Genomic DNA, 22,815 nt, shown 5'->3' with positions numbered 1-22,815 from the left:
GTTGCAGCTATAAAATAGACTTTGGCTATGAATTTCACTCGGCCAGCATATAAAATTTAACGTTCCAGCCACAAGTCTCTCTTTAAAATGTAGCTCTTGTTGCCGTTTTAATTGTGAAACTTTTGTCATGCAACTTGCATATCTGCACAGCAGGACAGCCCAAAAAGAAATGGTCTATATATATATATATATATATACATATATATGTATAATGGCAAACTAGCAACGCGCAAGGATAAAAGGATGAGACGGATGGCCAATGGCCAATGGTCGACGACAAGTGCAACTTGTTCGGCACTTTCCACGGCTTTTTGTTTTATTTATTTATGCCTCGGTGCTCCGCCATTCAGGGTCCTTCATCAAGTCCATTTCCCCCCTTTTGCACCGTATCCAAGTATATATAAATAATCTGCCGCATTCTGTTCCTTCGAGCAGCACTCCATTCTTTCAATGCAATCCCCCTGTTGCCCCGGAAGAGCTTATCAAACAATCATTAGCTGGCCAAAAGGAGAGGAAAAGTTTCTTGATTTTGTTAGTAATTACACCCCTCGGTGGGAGATGTGCAGAAATTGTGCAGGACATGGTGGCATCAGACCAAAGTTTATCAATTTAAAAGCGCAACTAGTTTAGTTCGCTGTCAAGTCGAAAAGAAAAAGCTATGAAATTCATTCTATTGAGGATTATAGAGGCATTTTTATTTATTCATTTCTGTTAATTATCCATTTTAACATATTTCCTGATTAAATTAAAATTGTTAACAAATTATCATTCGCTAATAACCTTCACCTTCAGAGCTTAAAGAGCTTTATTCGTGAGAAGCACTCATTAATACTTTGTTGTCATGACTTTTTAATTTACAACTCTGATTTTAAGCGCCGTAAATTTATTTTGACTATCAGATGTGTCGTTAGCCTTCACGCCCGGATTTTAAAGTCAGCCGGTCAAATTGCATTTATAATTTCATTTTGGTTCGATTTCCAGGGGGCAGCAATTATTAATTGTATGATTTTGCTTTGTTGACAATTAGAAATTGATCGTCATAAAATTCTGAATTCGTAATTGTGAAATGTTGTGGACTTTGTAAATGTTCCGTAATCTGCGTGAGTCTGTTTAATTCTATAGTGGCGCAAACACAATATATTTGTAATATCTGTATAATTAAACAAATTTTGATGGCATTGTTTTTGCGGTTGTGCAATCGACACTGTGAAAGTGATTTAATTAGCAAATAATTATGCGTGCAGTTGCGCGTAATTTGTACTACAAAAAACAGTCATTTCCGATTTGCATTATTTTCTACTTTATTTTTGGGAAGCATTAATACAATTTCTAAATTTTATTCCGATCAGATACAATTTGTTTACATTTTGCGCTTTTGCCTTTATTTATATTTTGTTTTTCCACCAAATCAAGCCTTTTCGATTGTAAAAACCTTATTAAATTCCTATTCAATTACATGTCACATTTCGGTTCAAAACACAAAAAGGGGCAACAGTAGGTCCATCTCTCAGGCAATTTAACTCGTACGAGGATAACCCCTCGAGGCGGACAAAGAAAATGCGAAACGAGAACTTTTGGCCAAATCCTTATGAACATTAATAATCATTAGTATACACTGAGTAACATGTCCTTCATAATACGTATATATGTATATATGGGCAAAAACTTGCATGTTATTCGCCTTGATGTTTTCGTTGTAGTCCTTGGATTTTTGGGTTGTGCGCCATTTTATAATTTGTCAAATTCACTCAACTGTATGACTAGAAATATGAAACAGAAACCCGAAAAAGGCGTATAAAGAATGGTGAGTGGAGCACAGTGAATTGGATCCTGGGGGGCTTAAGGACTAAATCCACTAGGAGAAAAGGGGAAAAGGAAAAACGGGTTCAACATGATATTGCACATTTTTCACATAATTTCGTGATTTCTTTTTCGGTTACACTAAACAGCAGAATTTGGGTCGTTTCTCCGGTTTTGGCGTGAAATATGCGTTCTGTGGCTTTGTCCCCAAAAACATTGTTAATTTGATTTCGTTTTTCCTTGTGAGTTAACCCACATCAAGGTTTTTTTGGGTTAATATTTTATTTCAACGATTCCATTGCTTGGGTCGTGGTGCAAGATTTATGTTTCTTACTGTTTCCATTATTAATATCGCAAATGTACTAGGGTTATAAATAAATTACCATAAATTACCATTCTAAACTAGGGTTTTGTTAAGATTTTCGATGGTGTCCCTAATTTAATAACACTATGATAATTTCCGAGCGAAAGTTGTGAAATTTAACCAGCGAATTGAATGCATCTTCAACTTTGAGCTGGGTAATGCATTTAGCCAAAGCCGAACTTTGGCTAAAACTTTATTTTCGGTCTGTTAATAGCACTGGAGTACCTGCATTGCGCCGCTCGCCACTCAGCAACTGGATCAACTTGGTTCTGCTTTGGTTAATTAATACCAGTGGGGGCTGGGGCAAAACTATGCAATTGAAACGATGCAAACTTTTCGATTGCACTCAACTCGGCTGAAAGGCACTCTCAAGTATTTGAGAGATACATCTCGGCGGCCTTTGATGCCGTTGCTAAAGGGTTAACCAAGCGTAACGCACACAGAAATGGGTAAAATCAAGTTCCCAATTGACACACCACTGCTACCCATAATGCTGCCATAATAATTAGTGTAATTACCAAACATAACACAAACAAAACTCCTACAAGACGATCCCAAAGGGTGGAACCTACCCCAAATTTTGTGTGGGAAACGGGTGTTAAGTGCGTGGGGCAGCAAAGTAAATAATTGCAAGAAAGAAATTACCGCATTCCAGTACCAGTTCCCCCAAAATCCAGCATCTCACTCAATGCAACAATTTAATAAAGGAAAAAAAAAGAAGAGGAGCGAGAAAAGAAATTCAAATTAAAACAACTTGACAATTGGCTGTGTCTGTGTATTTTGGATACACTGAGAGAAAACCAAGCCATAATGTTGAACTTGAAAGATTTACCGAATAATTATATTCAACATGGAGGAAGTTAGAAATCATCAAAAATTTTAAACTTCATATTTTGAATATAGATTAAATGTGTTTTAAAGTATTTCCGATGATTTAAAATATTTTTTTTTTTTACAATTTCGATAAATAAATTCTGATTTACGAACCGAATTGGTGCTGTGTGGAGCATGTGGAAGTCGATGAGGTAAAATGGGGCCTTTGGTGCCGTTTATGGTGCAAATGACAAGTCTATGTACAAACTGTCGGCATGTAATCAACATTAATGTTGCCAGCGAGCAGTTGCCAGGCGAATGAATGAATGAATCACTTTGTCCACGACTCGAACACACTGCACTTCCACACACGCAGTGCGAAAGAGATGGCCTGCGGGTGCGGGAGGGAGACAGGGTAAGCAACTGCAGCTGCGTTGCCGCCACAACAGCAACACCAACATCAACATCAACAGCAGCAGCAGCAACATGAGCCGATGCTCATCACTAGCAACATTATTACAAACATGCTCGATGCATTGCACAGTGGGGCAAGATAGCATCAAAAGGGGACAATCAATAAAATGCGTACGCAGTTAACAAACTTTTTATAAAAAAAAAAAAAAAGAAACTTTGGCTAAAAGCCAAAAAATAAACACCGCTAAAATACTTATTTCATTTATATTAAATTTTTTGTTGCATTAAGTGTATTAAATTGATTTTCATAATTGTTTTTTTTTACTACACTAACGATTAACTTTTATTGATAGACAAACGACTTTATTTGACACACTCTCCTGACTCATAGTTTCACCCCGCTGGCTAATTAAAGTGATGAATGTCACTGTGAGCGGGGCTGTAACCACAGCAGTGGTGCAGCTGATGCTGATACTGAAGCTGGATCTGGTGGTGCCAGTGCTGTTGCTGTTGCAGTTGCAGCTACTATGTGCTGCTCCGCGTCCACTCCGCCGCCCGGAGCTCCGGCTCCGCACCCACTGACGCCAGCAGGCACTTGTCTGGCTGACATTAATAAATCGCTTTTATAGCATCCAGGCTCAGGGGCTGTCTGCGGAGTAACCCAAACTGCAGCTGAACCGTCGCGCCGCTGACTGCAATTATTGCCGTCTCTCTTGCTCTCGCTCTTGCTCTTTCTCTTTTCCTTTTCACTTTCTCCATTCGAGAATCCCGCCTTTGTGCCATGTTTGCTATACATGTATGTGTGCTCGTAGTTCCCTGCCTTTTGTTTGTTCTAAGCGTGGGGCTATGCTTTATTAATTCCACATCAATGCCGGCGCTTGGGTGCACAGTTCAATGGGTTCCCATATAGCCATCTCTTTCAACTTCCCTACTGCCATCTCATTCGGGTCTCCTGTGCGACCGCCATGGCCAGTGCTACTATATTTGATTTTACCCCTTTTTTATTTATTTGGTTGGATGACCCAAAAAGAACACAAAAACAAATGCCTCTACACACAGAAAGATGCAGTCTAACTGCTGATTTGTTTACAGTGTGCATCCACACATGCACACACTGCGTTTTATTGAACTACTACATCGATTAACTACAGTGGTGGTCCATAAAGCGAACCTAGTCAATTGATATTGCACATCTGACCATGAAGTTTAAAACACTTGGTTTGATTGTTATTACACACAGACGGACTATACCTTTTGAATAAAGATTTGTCAGTTATATATTTAATAATTGAATTGTTTTAAAGCATATGGAGGTTTCACATTTGTAAACCAGATTAAATCAGATAAATCTAAATAAATGCTTAATTACGTGGTATTAAAATGAGTTCATTATCTTTTGATCTGCACTTCGTTTGTATTATTCCCTGTTCCGCATAATCAATTTTCCAGTCACGAGTGTAGCTGCCACGAAGCTACTTGAAATTTCTATTTATATGAAATATTATATGCAAATTGCGTGCAGCAAGTCAGATATCTGTATAAAGCCACGAGTGCTTAGCACTCACCCTCGGACTGGAAAATGCAAAACAATACAACAAAAACAGGCGCTCCTTGGGGAAACAGCATGGGTTTTCATTAATCTCCAAGGCGGCGTCGCATTGTGGCATATATTAAATTGGGAGCACACATTAACATTTAAATTTGTTTTCAATTTTGTCAACCAAGAAATGCGAGATTGTATGGCTGATGTATAATAGATTGTCCAACTCTTCGGACTTGAACTACATATTTTTAGCACCTCCACAGAGACCAGCAACCAAAACTTATCTTTTGTGTGTTTGTTATGGAAATTAGTTAGGCTTTTCAACTTTGAAGAGGCAGCCAGCCACCGTTTAGCTGTGTGAATCACTTCATATTCTTGTGACTTTCAAAACGCATAAATCCCAGACCTTTACAATCGATTTGGGTGAAGTATGTTTTGTTTGCAGCCTGAGACGGTGTCATAAATATGTAATCTCTGGTGTATTCTTCAAATAATTTGGTATCAGATTTGCGTGGGAAGAACACAATTCAGTGGGATGATTGCCTGGCGAACAGGTTGGTATAATACTATACTGCATATTATAACAAACTATTGAAACCACTCATTTCAAGTAGAAATAATATCGTGAAATATAACAAGCAGCACTTGTGTTGAAACCGTTTTATAAGAGCACTTTTAAAGTACACTCAATCGGCATCTATTTATAAAACGTGCTTTTAGCTTTTCATTTATTCCGAGCAACTCCCTGCGATGACACATCTGTTGCATCATTCGATATGCAAACGAGAAAACATTCCGCATTTGTGTCCAACAGATGGACTCTAAATCAACAAACTCTGCTCAAGTTGCAAAATTTCGTGCAACGATGCACTCTAAAAAAAAAACAGCAATCTGTAATATTCTGATGCCAATCCCATCCAGCGGCGATTTTGTGGAGATTAACTAGCTTAACACGTAGCTACTATACTATTTGCTGTTTTAGGTTTATATAATAACAAATTTAAAAAAAATAAATAAATAAAAAACAAATCTGAGCTGATTCACTGCATTTTTGAGGGACCCTTTTCACACGTTCTGAATTGGAAATTTGACCACTGCACAGTGAGTTAATGAAATGGAGTTGGACGAACAGTGAATACATTTGTGAATACCCTTACAGATGATGTTTCAAATCTGTCAATTACATATAATCAAAATGGTTCCTGACAATTGCCCTTTAAGTGAAACATAATTCAAACCAGATGTTTCCCTTTTCGTTATAACTCACTACAGATACATAAGTGAATACGCTTTTGGAAAGAGTGTTCTTAAGAAATTCTGCTGCCATTTCATAATGAACAAGTGTGGCGCTTTCGATTGTGTGTCAAGTTCACAATGCGACGATTGGCTGGCTATCAAAAGTCAAATACGAAATACTCAGAGTGTAAGCATTTTTCCCAACCCAGCACACTTCGCACACACAGCGAATGCTATTTATTCAACTCACATTCACGTTCACATTCACATTTACATTTGTATAAACTTATATCGAAACGGAAGAAATATTTTGTTTGCATATTCAAGCACTGTCTTTTGTTGCTGTATTGTCAGTTGAATTTATCTCAAATATAAAATTTTATTATTTATTTGCCCAAATGGCAGAGAGTAGTTAAGTATTGTTCGACTTACGCAGTGCTAGTCAGAGTCTTATGGCAAAAACAAAACACTCGTACCTGCAAGTAAAGAGAATGAGTGGCATGGTGAGTAAATAATATTTAATTGCTGCGCAAATGTTTGCACAAAAAGAGGTTTTCCTAATTTAATTGCAAATAATTGAAAGTCAACCGAGTTGTGTTTATCTAGTTTTGTTTGCCTTGAATTATTTTGGAGGAAAGGTAAGTTTGCATAGATGTTTGGGGTCTCGTATTTAGAACCTAATGATTTGTGGTTAAATCGAATGATTGGCTTTTGTGTATGAATCAAATTAAATTCGTGATCTTAAAAGATTAAGGATTTGAATCCTTGCGCAAAGTACTCAGTGTCACCTCCATTAACTTCGCTGACTCTAATTCCACTTCTAATTATACTTTTGCCACACACTCTCTGCGCGTAGCGCAATCGAAAGTAATGCAGAGGTAATCCCGAAAAGCAATCAACTACTCTGGAATTGGCCAAATTTAGAGGCCATGGCTGGAACAGCGTCAAACGATGGCAACTAATCGTGTTCCTGTTGCAGCTGCATTAACTGCAATTCCCAATTCGAATCGGTTGGCCGATTGAGAGGTGTTTCCGAACGGTAAAATCAATTAAAATGGGTGCAGCAACAAAACCCATGAATGCGGCCCAATAAGCTTAAATGCGACGTTCGCAGCTCGGAAATTAGAACGCGTGGCGAGCAGAAAGCATGTCACATGCAATCGCATCTGGCAACAGCAACAGCCGCCGCAGCAGCAGCAGCAGCAGCAACAACATCGACAGCAGCAACACGTGCCAGCAACAGCAATTGAAAAAGCAAAGCAGTAGCACAGCAAAAGCAACATCAGCAGCACAGCAAAAGCAATATGGCAGTAACCATTTGTATCAAGATGCTATGGCACATTTAGCGACAACATCATAAAAAGCTGCAGCAACACTGCAAACGGCAATTAGCGGCACATGTTGCTAATACTGCAAATATTGTTATTAAACTGAACGCAAGTACACAACAAGAAATACAGAACTCCATTCTATATAAATTTAAATTTAAACTTTAAATTGTTATATTTATTTCTTTCTCTCAATTCATATAAATATTATTACCAAGGCCAAAAGAAATTGCACAGATGTTGCCTCAAACGTATAACAACTTAATACCAACAACGCTTAACGAAGAACAGAAAATTATAATCGTTCTCGAAACCACTTGAAAATAAACCCCAAAAAGCGACTTAGGCTGTCAGCATTTAATTCTTAATGGCGCCTTAAATGCGTTTTCATGGTCCAATAAAGTTTGGACATAAATGTTTTCATGTGGCAAATCCTTTCGGCTCATGGAGGTTGTCAAAGTTTCTTCAAAATCAATTCATTACGATGTTCTCAGGGGATTTGCAGCACTTTAAACCAGAATGCGATAAAGATAATGAACGCGAATAGCGGGCGAGAGCTGGGCAAACAGCAAGCTACAAAATTTTGCCAAAGACAAAGGAAAAACATGGGCATCTAATTAAGGCAACACCTCTAACAACCTTGCTCCCATTTCCACACACCACACACCCTACGATGGAAATGCGGGCCCAGATAAATGAAAAGTCGGGACAAAAAGGTGCAAAAGCCAGTTTAGCTGAGTTTTGGGCCAAGCCGCGTTACGCTCTACTAATTTCCAGTTTAATTATTTTCCATTTTCACAAAGTACAGCGACAGTTGATCTCCGCGTATAAATGTGTATAAAATGTGCAGTGCAGTTCAAGTGCAGCGTGAATTCGCAGGCATGGAAATTACGTACATACATGGGATTCTCGGTATGCAATTCCACTCTCACTCATCACTCGCAAATTGCATGAAATTAGTAATTACGCGCTAAAATAATGATTGCCTGCCATGCAGTACAACTAATAACGCTGCTTAAAATAGCATTTAATTGAACTTTCGACAGAAGGGAGAATGGTATAAATATGTTGGTTGAAAGTGGTTATCGGGGTACATTTAGCCATACAATGAGGGCGTAAAATGGTGGTAAAAAGTTTAGGGGAAACATTATCCGCGAGTTCTACATGAAAATGTAACACACCAGTTTTTTAAATGGTCTGATTTTCCCTGCTACGATTTTAAAACGTTTACAAATATGAAGTTATTTGCTTTAGAAAGATTTCATTAGCACCATATGCCAGAAATTCAAGCTTTCATCGCACTTTTTCACTATTTATCAACACAATTTAGTGCAGAAAGCGATTATATCTCGGAAACCATGGAAGCGGAATGAAAACAACATTACCAACTCATTCTAGGCACCAAAAAAAAATATACGAATTAATATGAATTGCATGTGCAATTTAAGGTAATTGGAATGCAATACAAGCAGAAACACTTTTCTTGTATCCTGTTTTAATCTTTATGAAAATTAAGTGGAAGTAGAAGGGAAATAATAGTCTCCAAACTAAACTTAGTAAACACTAGTTTCTTCTAGTGTGCTGAGCAGAATTGCGTGCGACCACAAACAATACGGGAATTAATCACACCTGGGACACTAAAATGTCATCCATGTCAACAATGCGGTGCGGGTCTGAACCTCCTGGCCCTGACTAGATTTCCAGTGTGCGTGTTTGTGCGTCTGTTTTCAGAACGCCACAGAGAGTTGCAGGCAGAATGGCGAGCTGGTTTGGCTGGGTCCCTCGCCCTAGACGCTTAATATTGTTTTCAACAGCCGCTTATTAGATTTTCCCCCCCATTTTGGTCCCACTAACGCCAGCAACATCCAGCCATAATATTCCACAGCGCACTGGTTGACAAAGTGCGTTGTCTGTGTTTTCTGCGTTATTCGGTGTCGTCGGTAAATCGCAATGTTTATTGTCAACAGCCAAAGGTGCCTCAAGTGGCACTTTCCACTGGGGAAGCAATAGGACAGTTAGTTGGGGCATCAGGGGAGTGTCTGTCGCCTTGTTTGGGCCTACGGCCCTGGCAAGCTCTTCAGAAGAGTACGTGTTCAGGAGCGCCAGGCGCCATCTTCGAGTTTCCAGCCAGAGGCAATGGAGTTTACAGTGCGGCATTGATAAGGTGAACAATAAGAAAATCACTTAATTTTGTTAGATGCAGTTCTTTCATCTGTATTAAGCCAATCTAGATATTAATAGGTGAGCTAATGCTTTGTATTACAAATAGCTAAGAAAATTAAATCTTCAGAACTATAAATATTTTATGGGTTGCCTAATAGCTTGGACTTAATAAAACAAAATGCCTTTTTAATTCTTTATCCTATTCACCCCCAAGGTATTCCCGTCGATTACCCACTGTACTTCCGCACAGCCTTCGAGGAGCACACTTCATTTTATTTTCAAGACTTTCCAGCAGTTGATGGCTGGGGGCTTCTTTCATACTTTACACCTGTCTGGACATTTGATTAATGATCCTTACGTGGCCAGGTCCGTGTGTTGTTGCCACTTGAGGTTTTCCCTGGCCATTATGAATGTATTCATTGTCATTCCTAGAGTTTTCATTCTCCACCCGAGGCTTTTCCACTCTAATTAAGTTGGCCCGCATGCATTTAATCCTGGCTATCATGGCTATTTCACCTTAAAGGGGTTGTTCATACAGGAACCATGTCTCGAGTGATTCCTGAGTGTTTTCCTGTCACGCCAACTTTTATGTTATTTTATGTGTCTGGCCCTCCCACTCCCTGTTTTCTATTTACTCTTAGTCATTGTTTGCTGCTAAATGAATTTCCTTTTCACATTTTTTTATTTTGCAATCAATTGTTATCTTATCAGTATTGGATGCAAACAAACGCATACACATGTACACAATTTTTGCTAATTATTTAACACAATTTGTATGATTGCCAGGTAATTAGCTTATTGTGTTCCATCAATATGGGAATGTAAGTTTAATTGATCGGGCCATTAGCAAAATGAGGAATTTTGCTTTAATGAGTTTTTCACATCAATCATAAATACTTACATATATTGTGCCATAAGTTGTTAGGGCAAGGGAAACGGAAATTGAAGAAAAAGAGGAAATGGCCACTTAATAATGCTCAAACACTTTTCATTACATTCAATTAGTGGAAATAATACAGTGAGTGTTTAATGAAGTGCCATTTTAAAAGGTAGAGGTGAGTAAAAATTACAAACAGTTTAGTGAAGGGGGAAATCTAGGGATTTTCTGTTTGAGTTGACGCCACTCAAATCCCTTGAAATAATATATCTAGTCCTCTTATCGTTTGTCAACAAACCGACATAACAATATTAAACAACAAATTTGGAAAAAAGAAATAACCAAAACAAATAAAAATTGTGGCGCCCTGACAACTGAAATTATAAAAAAGCAAATAAACAGGTGGTCGCAAACAGAGCTAAGTAAACAGAAAGAAAAAGAAAAACACGAGAAAAGACTTGAATAAAATTTATTCAACATTTTGATGAAAAGAAATCAAGTTACGATAAATGTTTATTGGTCAAATGCGTTCACGGAAATAATGTCAAGGCTTACGGATCACTCGCAAAACGAAGCTTATCTGTCCCTCCATTTGTTCAGTTTGTGTTTGGCTTTTGATAAGCGATGGCATTTAATTACATTTTGCGGCAACGCCGGTGTGGCGACCAAAACAAATGCATAATTATTAATGATATGGGGAAAACGAAACGAAATGAATTTTCGATAAGTACGTGTGTCTGTTTTCGGTTGTTTACCCATCTAGCTGTTTGCACTCTGTGGCATTTACATGACGTCGCCGCTGAGAGAGAATTTTGTAATAAATCATAAATAAATAAATGAACGAACTAAGTGGGGCACCAACTGACTGGACTGCAATTGCACCTGATCTGCTCACCGAAGCGTTCAGCTGGAAGAAAGTACATTTTCATTGAAAGCCCTAAAAACTCACTTTTTGCCACAATCAAAGGAAAGTTCGCAGCGGAAATTGTGGGGCGGTGAGCTTGAATTATGTTTAATCTTGTTAAAAGGCGAACGATGTGACCAAAATATTGCATTAGTAAATAAAACGCACGCAGGTGTGGCTATAAAGGGAATTAAAAAGAAAGTCACTTAAGTTCTTGCCAACTTGACTGCAAATAAATCGCTTCTAAATTGAAAAAAAGTGAATGAAATTTACACATAACTTTTTTTGTAGTATCTTTTATTATATATTTTTCCATTTTTAAAAAAGTGATATCCTCTTGATTACCAATTTTCTTCATTTTATACCCATACTTCCGTATCCGGTACCTCAAAATGCCTAAATTCCTCGAAATAACTTTGATCTTTGCGAGCATTTCAGAGAGCTGTCACTTTATTTGGCTATTTTCGCCAGCGATTTCCATGCAAAAATCCGATAACGAAGCCAAATGTTCTCGTAAAAACTTTGGCCGGAAAAGCGAAAGGGAGCCACGGGAAGTAAACGGGGAAAATGCCGCTCATTAAGCACGTCAAAAGGCAATTTGTTGTCACATTTTGACGAGCATAAAAGAGGAAATCCAAACAAAACAGACTCGAATGAAACCGGAGCAAAATCACAGCAACTTGAGGACACGCAATTCAAAAGATTAAATGCAGCACATTACGATAAGTGGTGTAAAAAAATCCTCGAGAAAAAGTCTGAGATTATTGTTCAATTTTTTGAGCTATATGTTTTTTTTCCCGAGTTTTTTCCCATACTGCTTGACCAGTTCATCTTTCCCGAGTAACACAAAAATAACATGAGCCCAAGTCTCCCTTTTTTTTGCTGTTCTTCTCAATGCCAAAAGAAAAACTTTCAACATAACAATAAAAATTTCATGCCTGCGAGGCCCCCTTGAATCTCACCCCATTCGGCACTCCTCTTCTTCACTTTCTCCCTCGATATCTCCTTATATTTCTACCCCCTATATGTCAAACCTCTTAACGTTTCCAGACTGCTTGGGGTTGTGGGTCGAATGGTTGGTAAGGATGTTGGAGCCGGGATACAATATTAAAGCTGCTTAAAATCATGATTACATTACATACTTGGCTGCCAATATATGTATTTGTATTTCTATACTGAGGCGATGCATATAAAACGTGCTGTGACCATAACAATGGCGACAAGCAGCAACAAAATCGTTAACTATGTGCCATATGATGTGCCAAATGTTGGGAAAAACGCCAAAAGAGAATTAAGTAGGAATGAGCAAGTTAATAATTTAAATTGATTATGCGAATATGTAATACCTATTTAATATAATAGGGAGATAATCCACATATTTTTTATATAAATTATAATAGATTTATAACTAATGCTTTTAAAAAACACAGTTGTGGAAAACTGTAGAACTTATGACTCATATTAAGAAGTACCAAGCTCGTCTAAAGCCAACTCGAAATTGGGAAGTGTTTTGACTTGGTCGTTGGCCGTTGACAGTTTGCTGCTCCTTTTTTCAGCTGTTGTTATCATTCGGCCAAATAAATGAGTTTTCGGCCACAGGGAGAAAAGGCCAGAAGAACCCGCTGAAAGACTGCCATCCGCCGAAGAGGACGAGTAAATCTTGGCCTTTATTGGTTCAATATTCGCTGGAGTTGGTTGCGCCAGCCGTTCTGCTCTCTATATGTCATCAAAGATATACTTCTCGGGGAATCCATTCATATTTATGTGTGTATGCCCATATACTTATATACTTGTTAGGCGCTTGTTAGCCAAACTTTTTTTTTCGGTTCGCTTAAGTTTGCTGATGCTTCGGCGCTGTTATCGCATTTATTATGCCAATTTTGGCAGAGTTCCCCTTGCCGTTGTTACATAAGAAAGTTAAATTGCGTAGAAATTCAAGTCGCGTCGTGTAACCAGCCCCAATTCCCTTTCCATAGTTTATTTATTTTATGATGTGCATGTTGTTGATTTTTATTTTATTAGACCTTCTTGTCATCTGTCCCTTTTTTGAGCTTTTCGGCAAGGGGGTTGCGGCTTGTTATTCTAACCAAATTGTGGTCAATGAATTTTATTGGTTCGCCTTCGCCGAAATTACATTATTTTTCCCATTTCATTGTTTCCTAATTAGTGTGCGAGAAGTTTTTGAAATGATATAACTGATAACGTCGAGTTTAGTTTTATTTCTTATTATATTTTTTTACTTGCGTGTATATATCCATTTTCTGTTTATTCTCTGAAAGATTGCAAATTTTCTTAGCTATCCCTTAGTCCGCTCAAAGGATTTTTGGGATTTTAGGTCTAACCTTTTTATGGTTTGCAGAACTGGGAAAATTAATTCTGGTTTCGTTTCGCCTTGATTTTGTGATTCTTTATGGCACCCTAACCAGAAAAAGGAGAAAATATGCTTAGGGTTTCGGCATGTTTTATGTGCGAAATTAATTTAGGCGAGGATTTTGCTTTGGGTTAGTTTGGGATCGCATAGGAAATGAGTTTCGGCTGTGGGCGAGAAATTTTAATTTAGTTTTAGCCCGCTCTGCTTGGGTTCATCGTAGGCTTTTGTCAAGCAGTTTAGTCGTGTAGCTGAAATTCCCTTCTTTTTTTTTTTTTTAAGACAACTCATTACTGTGCCATAATTAGCTCTACCTGCGATGGAGGCAACTATGCATGTAATTTACCAGGATAAGCAAATCAGAGGCCCATCTCCAACTCCCTCGTCCTGTCCCTCCGAACAAAAGCAATTAAGACCGACCGACTCTTGTGATGGCGGCTAATCAAACACAGAGAGACATAGAGTTAGGGACATGGCAAACGATTATTCGAAGTGTGCTTCTTTAGTGGAAAATGCTCTCGCCCCGGGGGAACTCGAGCCACACTCACACCGACACTCACCCATACACAGACTTGGAAAATTTTGCAATGGGCACACGCAAAATCCTTAATTACATCCGTTTTCTGTCTGCGCGTGTATCCGGCGCACAGGCCGGGGATTTCACGGTCCTTTCGGAGGGAGTACGAGTACGAGGATAGTATGGATAGACCATAGTTCTGGTGGAAAAACCACAGGGAAAAACACGTGGCCAAGTGAACCGCAGTGCACGGGCGGCAACTTCTCCAGTCACGTTGCAATGTGATGTGGGTATGTGCCGCCACCTCCTTGACTCAACTCAACTCAACTCTGCTCTACTCTACTCTGCTCTGCCCTGCTCCTCATCATCATCAATGGCAAGGAGACGGGCACCAGCCAGCACCCTCTTCATCAGGACGAACAATTGCTTTCGGTTGTCAACCAGCTGTCCACAGTTTTTCCTCACTTTTCTTTTTGCCACATTTTTCGCACGTATTGTCCGAGTCCAAAAGCAACGGACATCGCGTTTCGTTCGTCCCACCATCTACCCTCTATTTGAGTAACTCCCCCCGGTTTTTGTCACCTTACCGCCGGTCATCTGTTATCGTCCCTTCTGGGTTTTTGGGTAAATTTCCTAAGGGTGGCTGCTCGGCTGGATTTCCTTTTACCAAATACTCCCCACTGACTTTGTATGATCAAACTACTTAATTTGCAGCGGCCCGTCGTTATTGCTAAATTAGTCCGCTGGAAGGCTGATGAACTTTCGGTGTCATTTCATAAACTCTTATCAGAAATCGATAGTTAATTGGATTTCAACATAAATTTAATGGGTTTTCTTGGGAAAACGGGGCTTGGTGCCCCTAATGCAGCATACTGATAATAAGGTTCCTTTAATTAAAATTAGAAATTTGAGCACAGGGTGCGGAGCACAGGAACATTTCCCAGAAAAACTAAAACAATTTCGGTGGTTGGCCACGTTTTTTGTTATCTGAGTACTTTTCCAAAATACAAAATGCCTTTTTATTTCAGAGTTTATTGTCGTTCTTTCATGATTAAGTCTTCTTAGTTATCTGCTAAGTATACACACTTATCAGACTAAGACAAAATTACAAATAAACGTAAAGCCATTAAGAAATGCTGAAATAAGTGTGCTCTTATTTAATTTCCATATTTGCATGCGACGTAAATCTAATCAATTATGCAAAATTAAAAACAAAAAAGCGATTAACAAATTGAAGAGTCGATTAATCAATGTCCATAAACTTGCAAAATAATGCAATTGATTAACTAACAGAAATACAGCTATAAAAAACCGGACAATGGCTTTACTTTAAAAACTCATCATTAAATGCAGCAAAAATTCATCAGTTCATTAATTAAGTTAAGGCAAAGAAAAACTTCCGGTTAAAAAAAAAAAATCAAAAACATAACCGGGAAAACAAACAATGTGAAACCACATAAATTAAGCGGCAAGCAGACCTAAGTGAACCCGACCCCTTTTTGATATGATTTACAGACATGCCCGGGGACTTCAGACTGACCCACTCCTTGGATCCTTTTAGAATACCCAACCCACAAAGGAATTAGTTAGCTGGAGCCTAAGCCTTAGGGCGGCAAGGGGTTAAGGTGGACCAGTTAATGATTTCATTGGGGATGAGGCGAGAAGGGTCGAATGGAGGATATAATAAAACTGATATCCTCTTAGCTGCCATTTAATTAAATTAAATTTAATTGAATAGATTTTACTGATGCCAGTTATAAGAAGAACTATACATTAGGTATTAAATATTGAATATATTTATTTTACATTTAAATGTTATACAAACAATTCAACAGTACTAAAATACCCGCCAAGGGCAACGTAGTGGTCCCTAATTAGGCTCTCATTCAAATTCTCAGTGCTAACTTTATTTGGTTTTGTGCACAATATGAGAATTCCAGACAACCGCTGATAATGATGTTAATGTCTGTTATAATCATTAACCTAATGAATATGATTATGATGATGATTTTGGCCAGGAGCCAAAGGCCCTAACAGGAAATTCCAATTTGTTTTTATTTGCTTCTGCTTTCAGTAAAATCTTCACTTTGAATTTTGAATTTATGCCGGCAAATTATGACGGAAGCTTTTCCGTTGCTTTAAAAAGCTGAATTCCCCTTTTCGCCATATTGATGGACAATTTTCCGTTTGATGAACATTTTGTATCACTGTCAAAATAATTTAATGAGTTAAATACTTATTTTTGCTCTTAAATGCGAGTTCTTTTAGCTCTGAGAAAGGAAAAAAATCATTTTTTACAATCACTTCAAGCAATTAAAAAATTTAGATAAATCCTTTTAAAGAAGCCGACATTAAAAAGTGTCTTTGATAAGAATAAAAGATTGTGTTCAGTCTGCAAATAAATTTATTCAAAATGGTAAAGTGCCCCATAAAACCAGTTTCTAGACATATTTTCATAATCTTGTTTATTTATTCAAGCTTCTCAAGAAAATTTGTGTATCATTTTACCACTTAATATTTTCTTCTTAGAGTGATTATTTGTTGACACAAAATAAATCGTATTTTTATAGTAGCTTGCTATATTTGTTCGCTCTTATGGCTTTAATTTGAGTCATTTATCAGAATATTTTCTCGGTAGCCAGCGTGTAAATGTTCTATAGAAATTCCGGTATTTTTGGGGCACTGGTCTGGTTTTTTTGTGTTTTTATGCACCTTGGAAACTGATCACCAGTTAGCGCATGTATGCTAATTCCCAGTGGAGTCTGTGCCCAAACCGATCAAGTGACAACCAGTGAACGTTATCGCCCTTCACAGATTTGCGGCTCTCTCAATCTTCGCTTCATACGTACATATCTCAATCTGCCACTGTATTCGAATTTGTATCTGTATCTGCGCATCGGCAGCAAACAAAGTTCATCGACTTCGACATCATTTTCTGTGACGACACTACTGGCAGTCGAGTGTGAGATTTGGTTGGTGTTGAATTTTACACTTCATTTTTGTTGCCAGCTATGGGAATGATTTTAGCATTTTAATGGTTCAAATGTCCCCTTTTCCTGTTGCCTGGTTCCATGAACTTTGGCCAACAAATCGTTTTACCAAATGCATTCCCACTATAATGTGATATGTGCGCGAAATCGCGGGATGCAAAGTGGGAGCCACCGCCAGGGAGTTTGTCCAACAACATCTTAAACCAAGTAGAACAAATATCATTTACAGTTTTTGACCCACTTTTATTTCAGCTCCTTTTTATGAACCGCCAACGGCGATGACGACAACGTCAGCAACGTATGCATTTCGATACCCAGTGTTTGTGGGGTATATTCCTTTAAGGACCTTAAGGTTTGAGAACGAGTTACTAGAAATTACTGATGGATTTATATTTTTAAAATGTAAACTAATGAATATAATCATCTTAAAATGGTTATAAGAATATATTTAAAAACATTTATTAAAAATGTCAAACTCACTCCAATATAACTCAATCCAAATATATATTTACAGTGTTAAAATATTAATAAGATTTTTATAAATGTAAACTTTTTAATAATTATTTTAGCAGGGTACCGTCTAGCCTGAACCTTTTTAAACGCTTTTCTCCACTTTGCTCGCCTATGAATATAATAGTAAAAGTGAATGCGATTTTTCGCCTCTCGTCCCCCGACTTCCCCTCGTTGCCAGCGATCTTTATGCATTTATGCTGAGGAGGAAACCAAGTCCTGATGATGGGGAAACGACGTTGCGACGCGGTTTACAACAGTTTTTTGCTGCCTGCCACTGCCGCTGGCTGCTGACGACATTTGGTTGCGGGCTGTCGGCGTGGCTATTAAATTTCAATTATTGTTACATTTTTCACACACCGCACACGCAGAAGTCGCCAAGGAAATGGCAATGGGAAGGCGGCCAACGAGAATGGGAAATGGAAATGGAAGTGGGGGGACTGGCATGGAAATGAAACTGAAACTGAAAATGGAGCAATTTTTATTGATGCCCGGCCGCTTGACAATTGCAATTCATTTAATTTCAAAGTGAGGCACAAAAACACTGGGATTGTGACACAAAAAAAAAAACCAACCAGCACCAATTATCGACGACAGTCCAGGTGCAACACCAGTTGTTGCGAATTAATTAATCGCCTAAGTGAATCAGATCCACTGAGCACACACCTGTTCAATTAGGGGCGTGGCGGCCAATCAGACGACGATTTCTGCACGCATCCATCAAGCCGATTCCGGTTGTCAAAAGCTCAAGGGAAAGGAAAGGCTCTCCTCGTTAACTGATTACTGGCTTAGGGCTGGCAAAGGCAAAGGCAGAACTCAAACACTTCAATGGCATTTTAATTGCGAAACTTCGGCCGACTGCAAAAATGACCACGAAGTGGTGGAGAAAACACAACGAAACTGGCCAACGATTGCCGTTCACTTTGAACTGACTTCCGGCTTAGATTGGTTGAGTAAGAATTATTTCGAACCCTAATCTTCATTCTAAGAAACCGAATACGTTAAATAATACATCATTTATAAATATTTCTTTTTTAGTTGTATAAACTACTTATATAAGTTGTCTATTTTATGACTAAAACTTTATTTTCAAATATATTTGAATTTATAATTTTTCTCATTGCACTTTTGAACCTGCAGCAGCTAGTATAATTTTTTCGATTTTTGTATCTTTTGGCCCGATTGATCGCAAAAAGGTGAAGTCAGCCAAAGGCGCAGAGCGAAAAGCAGTTAGCCTATAAAACGTAGACTGCTATCTGTACAATTGCAGATATATAGCCCGATACCCGAGTGCACACGGCAGAGTCATAAAAGAAAAACGCTCAGAGAAGCCGAGCTAAACTTGCTGACATTTAGTTTGGCCCAGTTGACGCTGCAAGTTGTAGTTGCACTTGCGGTGGCAGTTGCACTTGCAATGGCAGTTGGCGTTCTTCTTCTATATTTATGTAATTTATACCAGCGGCCATAGCTCGTTGCTCATCCAAGTCTTGTTTTATGACTTCAAGTCAAAGAATTTAGTGCGGAAAATGGGAAGGAATGCACCATATAGCTCCATATGCTTAAAATGTGCTATTTATGTGAGACATATGAGAAGAGCGCTTAAATTAAACTATTTTACTGCGATAAGTATCGTAAAACCATTGAAGAATAATACCCACCAATAAAATCTTGATTTTACATCCCATTTGCATCCATCCTTGGGCACTTTAGAAGCCTGTTTTTTAATAAGATTTAATTTGCATATTGCAAAACATCTTGGTCAGCTTTAACCACAATTTTCCTAATAAGTTTGAAAACTACTTTATAATCCCAATTAATCCCCTAACTAGCTCTCACTCACTCCAACTGCCAAAGATCCAAAATGTTTACCCGCAAATGCTGCAATTCTGATGCAATTTATCGTTGGATGCAAATGATGAGCTTACCTGCAATGAAATAGAGTGGAAAAGTGCATTAAAAAAGCAGTCGCATAAAAGAGAGTTTAGAAATGAGGCTAAAACGAAAACAGATGCAAAAACCACCGCAAAAGCAGTGACTGCTTGGCTAATTATGTATCCCAGAAATGCAAGAAAAACTTTTCTCGGCAAAGAAAACTAACTCGCACACAAACACACACACACACACACACACTCTCTCCACTAATTAGGTTGAAAGGGGGCACTTAGGGATTATACGATCTCGACGAAGTAGCTTTTCTTGTGGCTTTTTGCGTTTCGCCAACATGTAATTTAACCAAATATAGATGCATGAATAAATTCAATGGCTACAAAAACCCAGATAATGTCGGCGATGCATGCATAACTAAATAAGTAAACCGAACTTGGAATGCTCTATTAAAGACACAATTAAATAATGAATTAATAACGCAGCATTGAAATATATACATATCGCAGTTAATAAATGCTTAGTTAAATTTGAAAATATTTTACCACGGAATTTAACATCTTTGGTACTCATAGTGCCCTGAAGTAAGAGTATACTTAGCAACGCAAATGAAACGAGGACAACCGAAAAGATTATCATACGGCAAACGACTGCATGCGGGATTTTGCCGAGAAAGAAAGGCCAAAGACTTGGCCAAACAAAGGCATATTTAAATGTTATTCTGGCCAAACATTTGGAGAGACAGCGCGCCAGTGTGCGAGCCACTGGGGCACTTGCAACTGCAACAGCAGCAATGCAGTAACAACCGAGAATAGCTCGCAACTGGCAACTCCTTTTGGGCTGTTAATTTGCCAAACAATTGGCAGATAGCCAGGCCAACGGAGAGACCAAAAGTCGAACCCTCCAGAGTCAAGGAAGCTAACAAGAAAATAACCCAAGCTAGACGGGATGACGACGATGTTGCTGCAGCATTGCAAGCTCAAGATCTTGTTGCAGTTGCATATTTTGGCGTTGCACGTTTTGCTTGTTGCTGTTGGCATTGCGTTTGCTTTTGCTGCTTCACAGCCCGCACAGTAAATATGCCAAAAGCCAGAGCCCGCGAGGCGAAGAAGTTAAAGCGACCCCAGACACAATCATCCAGAGCCCCGGCTCATCCAGCAGGGACTCCACTGCCTCCTCCGCCGTTTAGACCCTTCGCCCTTTTGGCCATAAACGAGTTGCTCCCCAACTCTGGCGGAATAACAAACATTTCAAAAAGCCAGACCCCGACTTCAAAAACTGCAAAACTTGATTTACAAAAACAAGAAGAATGCTCTGCTCGGGCACACAATAAAAACTACAGATGCTCTACGACGAGGTAGACATGCCAACATAAGTCGAAACCAAACCGCTAATAAAGTGATTTTGGGAAATATATAATTACATAAGCACAGGATGCGAACAGTCTCAGAAAAAACATTTGGTTTTATAATTGGAACATACCAATGTTCCTTACATAAAAACTATCCCATATTTTGATCTGAACTTATGAAAAATAAATTTGTAAACATAAAGTTAAGTAAAAGTAATTACTATTTCATTTAAGACGTATATTGCTCTAATGAAAAATCCATATACCTTTTGTATGAAGCTACTTCCACAATACAAACAATCGACAACTTTGAAGCCGGCGCTCCGTAAAACTGGTTCCACTGTGGTCCCCTTGAAAAAAAGTGACGCCGCCTTAATCCGGCATTCTTTTGGCCAGTTCGTGATTAACTGTTGAGAGGTGGAGGGCCAACAAATCGGCAGGGATTTCGACTGGGGCTCCGAGGAGCCAGAGATCGACAGAGATCGCCAGAGATTCGATGCATGTAACTCAATCGCAGGCTGAGATCATTAGGCTTTTATGTTGCGGTCAGACTCGCCTGTCTCCGGCTGCCTTTTGTGGCTGCTTAAAAGTCGATTTCAAGTTCAGACAATGGGTAGTTGAGAGCCAAGCTGATTGATGCCGCGCATCAAAAGTCGGCAAGAGAGAGCGGAATTGTGGCGCTCTGGATGTTTGAACAAAAGCCATGGCCAAAAAAAAATCAGCCACTGCCAACTTGGCTAAGTAGTTTTCTGGCGTTTTGGTCATGAACTTTTTCGGGAAGGCCCCCCCATACACAAAAATTCCAATTTGATTCCTTTGCCAAAAACTAATGACCACAATTTTCGGGGCGTTCTTCTTCACTGAAAGATTGATTTTTTGGTATATGACTTGCATACATATGTATGTACATATATGTATACGCCTGTATATGTATATTTTCGAGGGGCAAACGCTGAATGAATATGTGTTTCTTGGCTGAGATGAATTTAGCTGGTTTGATTTGATTATTCGCTGGCCGACAGACAGCAGCCACGAAAATCAATTTGTATTGCCGTCCTTTTTTGAGTTTTGGTGTACGTGACTTCGAACTGGAGTTGGTATAATATGGCGCAAACTAAAGGAGGAGCTGTGATACACGCGAATTTCCAGCAGAGGAAGTATAAAACAATCAGCTTAAATAAATATAGCTTTTAAATAAGGCAAGCACGATTTATATCAATAACATTATTACCCGTGTGATGCTTTAACAGCAATTAACCTTACAAACTTATTTTGGAGTCCCAAATTCAACTCATTATTTAACACCCGGCTTCCAGCGATGAAAAAAAGCAAAGCCAAGTTCGTGGCCGCATTAATCAATGCATGAAAACCAAAGCCCCAAAAACAGGAAGTTCAACAAACGAAGTTATGTTTTTTTAAACACACACAGAACAGAAAATGATCATAAAATTAAAGCAACACACAAACTGAACCAAAAAACTCATTATGTCATTGCCGAAGGTGAGGTAAGCACCATGAAAGATAAGGTAATATCCAAACACTATTCGTTTTACTCAGCTGACCAGAAAGTATACTCATCTGGCAAGGGGTTAAAGATAAAGCTACCGAAAACTGTGAAAAGCCATGTAAATCAGCAAAGCGCAACAAACAGGGGGGAAAAAAGAAACAGGAAAACTGAGTGAATTTTCCATTCAGTTAAGTAGATTGAGACCGAGGGTCAACGGACCGGTTCAATTTCGGTTTGGTAACTCTT

General features: G+C 38.7%; 1 protein-coding gene across 5 annotated transcripts in view; it reads right to left on the bottom strand.

Annotated features, from left to right (window-relative positions):
- The window catches only part of LOC6538519 (furin-like protease 1), a 136,233-nt gene that overhangs the window by 103,643 nt on the left and 9,775 nt on the right, over positions 1 to 22,815 (bottom strand). Inside the window, exon 2 of one of the 5 annotated variants that reach the window (XM_039376386.2) lies at positions 6,603 to 6,646. The exons of the other annotated variants lie outside the window; for them this stretch is intronic. The gene's annotated coding sequence lies outside the window, so the exon portion shown is untranslated. The remainder of the gene's footprint in view (positions 1 to 6,602; positions 6,647 to 22,815) is intronic. 5 annotated transcript variants of the gene reach the window in all.

Source organism: Drosophila yakuba, chromosome 3R (genome assembly GCF_016746365.2).
Source record: "Drosophila yakuba strain Tai18E2 chromosome 3R, Prin_Dyak_Tai18E2_2.1, whole genome shotgun sequence".
In the NCBI taxonomy this organism is placed as follows: Eukaryota; Metazoa; Arthropoda; class Insecta; order Diptera; family Drosophilidae; genus Drosophila; species Drosophila yakuba.
The sequence above is the reverse complement of the archived record's forward strand: the minus strand, read 5'-3'. Positions and strand labels throughout refer to the sequence as shown.